The sequence below is a fragment of the Orcinus orca genome, chromosome 15, assembly GCF_937001465.1.
Source record: "Orcinus orca chromosome 15, mOrcOrc1.1, whole genome shotgun sequence".
Taxonomy (NCBI): domain Eukaryota; kingdom Metazoa; phylum Chordata; class Mammalia; order Artiodactyla; family Delphinidae; genus Orcinus; species Orcinus orca.
The window spans coordinates 48,927,676-48,935,594 of NC_064573.1; positions in this window are offsets into that span (position 1 = coordinate 48,927,676).

Here is a 7,919-nt window from a genome sequence, read left to right on the forward strand (position 1 = left end):
CCTTGATTACAAGATAGGGTAAAACTGGTAGCCAAAGCTTCCAATTAGGGAAGCAGCTTCAAATTATCAATTACATCCAAACATGGGACAACATAGACCAGTTACCTGCCTCCCCCACCAAAAAAAGATACGGAACAGGAGAAAGAACTGGCCTTGGAAGTACAGGGTGGAAGATAAGAGAGCATCCTCAGATGCCAGGCAGATCTTTCAGGATCACCAGATTTCTGATCATGTCAGAAAGAAACAAGGCCCACCACCTGAGCATGGTGAAAAAGATGATCAGGTTCTGGGAGTGCTCTGGGATAAGCAGAACAAGCAGAGGTAAAACCTGGGGACCTGGAAGGCTGGGGAGAAGAGATTGGTTGACTCCAGCTCACCAAGATATCACAGGCAGGTTATAGGGAAACTGGGGTGTAAAGACAGGCCAGCTCTTCAGTACCTGGAAGGGCTTAGAATTTCTACCCTTTAGCAGATATCAGTCATAAGAATTTGCGATCAAGAGTAGAAGAAGAGTAAGTTGCCAATTTCTCAGTGGCTCTAGGGAAGAGAAGACCAGGTTGTGCAAGACTTGGTACCCAGCTCTCAATACTGACCAATGTAAGGAAGGAAGGTAATGGAGGAGAGATCTGCAATGAATGGCATCTGCATCTCTCATTTTCTCAAAGCTGCCATCTATTGGGCCCTTATTAAACCTCACGACCACCTATGTGATATTATGATCTCCATTCTATAAATGAAGATACTTGAGGTCCATTTAAATTAAGTAACTTGCTCAATACCCCCATAATTCACTGCATGTTAGAGCCACAATTCCAAAACCAGTCTCTGTAAACACTAAGCCATGCTGCCTCCCTCCTTGAGTCATTTAATTGGCCCAAGTTTCTTTATCATTGGGATAAAGGTAAATGAACTTATGCTGTTTTCCACATAAGATACTAAGGAACACTGGTCACCTCAGAGGTTTCCAGGTTGATTTCACACCATTTCAGCCTTTAGGATTAAAATAAGCCAGCAGATGCTAGAGTCCTTGAAAAAAAAAAAAAAAAAGGCTAAAAAGTATCAACACTGTCTAAAACAATCATGTAGGGGCATGATAGGGGAAGGGTATTAGGAGGTACAAACTATTGTGTACAAAATAAATAAGCTGTAAGGGTATATTGTACAGCACAGGAATGTAGCCAATATTTTATAACTTTAAATGGAGTGTAATCTATAAAACAATTTTTGAATCACTATGTTGTACACCTGAAACTAATATAACTTGTAAATCAACTATACTTCAGTACAAATAAACAGAAATAGTTAAGATAATTTTTAAAATTAAATAAATAAAGCAATCACATAAATGCCTACTGGCTTACACTATGGAGCTGTAACTGCTAGGTACAAATAATTTCTTTTAAAAGCAAAAGGCAGTATCAAAATAAATGAAAAAGGAAAAAAGCGATTCCATTTTAGAAGTCAGTTATTCAAGACAGGTACCTATGAAGGGAACTAATTTCCCTATAACTAGGGCTAGAAGGAGTTGGTGGTTATTTTAAATCTTTGCCAAGCAACAGAAGATTATGCAGCAAGCCGTTTCTGCAGAGGCCGAGCCTGAAGAAGAAATGTGTGGCCTCAACACAGGCGGAGGAGTGGAGGGACCCGCCAACTGAAACTTGGTGTACTGAACACAAATATTTACAGCACCAGTTTATGAAACGATCCATTTTCAAGGCATCAACTGCTTTATGCAATATCCCATCATACTAAAAATGTTCCCTTCTGGGTCTACACACAGAGGAAGTTAAAATATATCCCGATGAATACTGACATGATTGGGACAGCTTATTGTAACGATACCCACCTAAAAATGTATTTTAAGGGGCATAGGATTAAGGATGTGGCAAATTGAGATTTTGGATGTCTATTTCATACTATGAACAGGACCTCTGTTAAGCTTTTTTTTTTCCTTCTTCCACACCATTAGAAATATATGTATGCTCTGCAATTTCAGGATAATATTTTTGCTTTGCTGCTTAGTGATACAATGGAAAGAGTGCACAGCTGAAATTCTATGCATCTAGAATACTAACAACCCAGTTATCACAGAACTTGCATTCATTTAGAAAGATGGGACAAACCTCTCTCTCTCTCTTCTTTTTTTAATTCATTCATTTCGTTCAGTAAAAGCTATACGTAAGGAAAGGGAATATAAATGTTCCACGAGACCAAAGTTTCTCAACCTCAGCACTACGGATAGTTTACTCCAGACAACTTACTGATGTGGGGGACTGTCCCTGGCATTGTAGGATGGTTAGCAGCCTCCCTGGCCTCTGCTCACTAAATGCCAGTAACACCCATCCCCCCAAAAGTGTCTCTAGACGTCACCAAATGTCACCTGCAGGGCAAATGATGCCAGTTGACAATGATGTCTTAGACTCTCCTTCAAGATGCACTCTCCCAGCCCAATAAGCAGGCATAATGGAGCCCTGATTTTCCTGACATGTGGTCACTAACTATCTTCTTCACCAGAGGCCACTGTGTTTCTGCATAAGATCTCCTTATCTAAGCATCTCAAATGCAGTAAGTCAGATGTTCAGCTCTCATGTGGCAGAGAATAATGACCAGGGCCAGGTGTACACAAAAAGAGTTTTCCCCTCTAATATTTGAGTACAACTTTTTGTTTTTTTAATTAAACTCTGCTTCACTATCTTTAATACATCCAGGAATGTCGTCAAGTAGACAAACCACCAACTAGTAGATAACGGCTAGGCCAAGATCATTTGACCTTTGTTCCTTTCTATTGTTCCCAAGTGCACAGGTTAAAAAAAAAAAAAAAGTGGACCTTGCACCCTCCTTAAATCAAGGCTGGCTGCACGATTATGATATCCAAATGAGAAACTCAAAGATCCTAATCTCCTGCTCTTACCTGGTTTAGAATCAAAGAGACACATTTCATTTGCTTCCCCAGATCAAATAAAGAGGGAGTCTGGCAATAACGATAAACCCCAGAGATCAGCTAAATTATGTCCCGACTTGACATTTATATGAGTACACGCCTCTCAATCTCCGGAGGTGATTAGATTAAGTGTGTTTTAGCATGCGCTTCATGCACACACATCCCTAAAGATTAAGGGATGGGGTATATTGTGAGTAATACCATCATTGCTTCTATTCAGATGTCTTGTATTGCCAATATGCTGCCTAAAACATTATTTAGGCTGGAGAAGTGCATTTCAACAAAGTGCACACAAAGCCTCTTACATTTCAGGATTAAGGTTTTCACACCCACCCCAGCTCAGACCCTGAGCAAATATTTCTACCGCTGGGACATGTAATCATGGTTTCTTATCTGGGCATCATCCCACATGGTATACTCTACCTCCAGAGACTGAAATCATTTTGCTCGGAGATTTTGATTTACTTCATTAACTCCAGAAATCTCAGGAGAGGCCGTGAGACAGTACGTTGGAATGCAGCCTGACAGCAGTGAGTCTCCTGGGTGTACGGGAGAGTGGTGAAAGGCGCTTCCCTACCTCTGCTCTATGTTAAGGGAAAAAAACTGGTGCTCCATAAAATTCAGAATTACAGCTGAAATGCCAAGTCACCAACAGTGAGCCAAAACCTACCTCTTTGTCCTGGTATGAGTTAAAATCAAATTGATATCATCCAGGGGATACATACCGCATTGGTCATGGAGAAATCTGTTCTTAGAAAGAGAATGAGTAGAAACATGGGATTTCAGGTTTCAGATCTGATAGTTTTGGAATAGATATAAAATACATCTCAAAATGCACACTAAAAGGAAGAAAATATGATAGTCTTTATTTTTTTTTAGAAATTACTAAATTATTCCAATACAAAAGACATGTTTCAGTCTTGGTAAAAAAAAATTTAAGTAGCAGTTTGATGTTAGGAATTTAAAAATTACTTTATCTGTAACTGATAAAGTAATCAGTTACAGATAAAGTAAACTCTTTTCCAACTGTAGAAATTTATGTTGTTTCTCTTCCCTGCTTTCTCCTTTGCTCTTTATGTATTATTTAATCTATAAATATTATGCCCATTCATCCTCTGTTTAGCAGACCTATTGCAAAAATTCTGTCCTGTTGTCATCGTGTCAGACCCTACCTCAGAATATGTGGCTCAAGTTTAGTGTCCAGAAATACCTACAAGTGTCTAATAAATGCAAAACACAAAATACTTCGGAAAGAGAAGTTCCTCATCGTGGCCAAACTCCCAATGTCCTATTATACAGAACTGTCAGGGGCTGTGGAAACTCTATAATTCATCTTCTTCCTTTGCTTGTATTTACCCTCACCTCAATCCACAAAGGATTTCAGGCAACTTACAGAAGAATATACATTACAAAAGAATGAAACAGATGAGGGAGTCAGGACAAAGGTAACTGAGGACAGGAAGCTAGTAAAAGTCAGAGGTAAGCTCAGAGGGCAGACGTGCACAACATTGGGACCCCGCCTGGTCGAAAGAGACGAGTCCAGAGTGTGACTACAAGCTTCCCCGTGACCAAAGCAATGACAGAAGGACCAGCAGTTGTGAGAGTGAGAGCCAACTGTTCAAGAGCAGCCCTGTTGGATGTCAAGTCCTGAGAGCATTCCCTCTCGAGATGCCTCCTACGGAGACTGTATCAGGACCTCAACGGCACCTGAATTCGTTTTTTTCATCTTCTTAACCTTTACCAAGGCAATGCCTAAGCCTCCCTAAAGTAGCACATGGATGTTTCTCATTCTTAAGAATAATCACTAGGTAGGAAAACGTGGAGACACCATCCAGTGACTCACAGCTCTGCAGACAGTTTTCCTTCTTATCCCTCGTCTCTTACAGTTTTATTACCTGCCTTTTTGTCTCTCTTCTGCAGCCTGCTCCCCAACTCTCCCTTCTTATACGTAAACACACGACCACCCTGCAGACCCACTCTTTGAAAGCTGTATATGTACACAACCTCGGCATACCAGCCCCCGCAATCAATAAGCCTTTTACATTAACCAGAACACACAGGGCTGTAAAAACACATTTTGCTCTAAGACAAACCCTACCAATTTCCATGAAAAATAGTGGAAAGTCTAGATTGTTTTTGATTATAACTTCCTATAATACATATATCCTACCTAAAATAATTTGCCCTCAATAAGACCTTTTTTGGGGGGAGGGAGTAAGGGACAGAAATATCATGGAAAAAAGGAGGCAGCAGAGAGTAATAATGATATTACACGCTCTTATACAGAAAGGAGAGGAGGCTTGCCAGCATTACTAGAGTAATGATCTTTGAACACAGCATTAAAGTTGTAGCATGAAGGAAAGGAGATAAAATATTTAATGACATCTTAATATTCCCAGTCTTGCAAAAAGCCAAGAACTGGTCACAGTTTATCAGTGCCTGTACATTTTAATATCATTAGACAACAACTTTTCCCAATCAGAGTAACAGAGTTACCAAAACCATGGGGTGGTAGAAAGGAAGGAAAATAAAGTGGACTGTAAACTGCTTGGAAATCCTGTCTTTTCCAATTTACTTTTAATAGGAACATGGAAAGTGGGCTCGACAATCACTTGGCTCACTTGGCTAACAGCTTGGCCAGAGCCTCAGTAAATATTGAGGCTGTTTCTATGAAATAACCTTGGGCTAACCATGCTCGGGACAAACCCTCGAAAACCCCACTCGCCTTCTGGGACACAAGTATGGTCAGAAGTCATTTTGGGGTTTAGTATGTCACTGCCCCCAGCTCTTCCAGTCCTTGCTATATGATTCAGTTCAAGGAATCTAAAGCTTTGCACCACACAAACAGTTGCTTAATGAAGATCGGGTGGAGGAGTAGGTAAGGCAAGAAACCTGTGTGATCATAAGCAGAAAAAACAGGCAGCAGTGGGGCTTCCCTGGTGGCGCAGTGGTTGAGAATCTGCCTGCTAATGCAGGGGACACGGGTTCGAGCCCTGGTCTGGGAAGATCCCACATGCCGCGGAGCAACTAGGCCCGTGAGCCATGGCTGCTGAGCCTGCGCGTCTGGAGCCTGTGCTCCGCAGCAAGAGAGGCCACGACAGTGAGAGGCCCGCGCATCGCGATGAAGAGTGGCCCCCGCTTGCCACAACTAGAGAAAGCCCTCACACAGAAACGAAGACCCAACACAGCCAAAAATAAATAAATTAATAAAACGAAAAAAAAAACAGGCAGGAGTGAACAAACAATGGTGGGGGGGAAAAAGCAGACAGTAGAATGATAATTTAGAATAATAATCACCAATTCGCCTGGGTTCCCACTGCCTTTCCTCTCCTCCTCCAGTCTACCATCCCTTCCGAATAGCAACGGCCTTACTATTTTCTTGCCACAGACATTTGAAAGACAAATCACAAGCCAAGGGCTCTTCCTCCCATGCAAAACCCTGAGCAGATTTAAAAAAAAAAAAAGGATACAAAGTATATTAGTCAGCTAGAGCTGCCTTAACAAAAGACCACATACAGGGAGAGGCTTAAAAAACAAATGTATTTTCTCACAATTCTGGAGGCTTGAAATCTGAATTCAAGGTGTGGGCAGGCAGGGTGCAGGATTGGTTTTTCTGAGGCCTCTCTCAGTGGCCTGTAGGTGTGAGGCAGCTGAACAGCCAGAGTTCGTCCCCTCGGGACAGATACTCCAAACTAGCAGGAGAGAGGAGAAACCAAGCCCTGCCCAGATAAGAGATATAAGATCAGTATTACTCATTCTCAAGTCAAGGAGACCTTCCCGACTACACATGCACAGAAAGGCTCCTCGGAGGTCAACAGGGAGAGGGTGTCACCTCATAGTAAGTGATGCCAACCTACCCATAGGCCTCTTCACTAGAATCCATCTTGGCTAAGAGATGCATGTGCACACAGGGGAGGACCCTCAGATATACCAAATACAGACTCAGAACCAGGCAAAGCAAGGTGACTGGCCAAAGGAAACCCAGAAGAAATGCCCCATAAAAGTGATTCAAGCTACCATGAGGGCGCAACTCTCTCTCTGAGAATCTATCCACACGTACCCTTTTCCTCCTAATAAACACTTTACTTGTTTCACTACTTTCTGTCTCTATGTGGCAATTCATTTCTACACAGCTGACAGGCCAGGGCCTTGACACTGGCCACTGGTCTAGTGGCTAGGATTCAGCGCTCTCAATGCCGTGGCCTAACTTCAATCTCTGGCCAGGAACTGAAATCCTGCTTCAAGCCGCTGTAGGCCAAGGCCACCCGAGATCAGGTGGAAGCCTTCTCTTCCCTGTGTCTTCACATTGTCTTCCCTCTGTGTGTGTCTGGGTCCTAATCTCTTCATATAAGGACATCAGTCATGGTGGATTATTGTTTTAACTTAACCACCTCTTTAAAGGCCCTATTTCTAAATATAGGCACATTCTCATATGTTGGACTTCAACACATGAATTGGGGTGGGGGGACCACAATTCAGCCTAGAATAGAGAAATTTACTTGGGGGGATGGAGAGAGAGGTGAGTGGGCCCTGCAGGTAGCCCAGACCCAGGAAGGTGATAAGACCCAGAAGTGGTCTCTCTGTCGGACACAGAGGGAGAACAGACCTAAGCCCAGGGGTCCCTAAGCCTCCTCCAGGATTCCTCTGCTCTAAGCACCACATTCAAGTAACAGAGACTCCCAGTCTAAGAGCTTCTGGGATCAGAGGAGCAGACTGGTGGCCAATGACCAGATGGTCTTACCTGATGCTCAGGCTCTACGTCCCAAATCCCTTGCATAACCCAAGGCTGGGAGCCCTTAGAGAGTGTTAGTAACGGCTGATACTGAATTTCCAGACAGTCCTGTGGAACAGGGGCTCGGCAACTGATTTATATTAATTTAAAGGAAAAACAGAACGTGATATTTCTTGTTGTTTATGGACAACTTGCTAGAATTCAGTCAGGCTGTATATAGAGTTTGGTCAAGAATAAAACAAAACA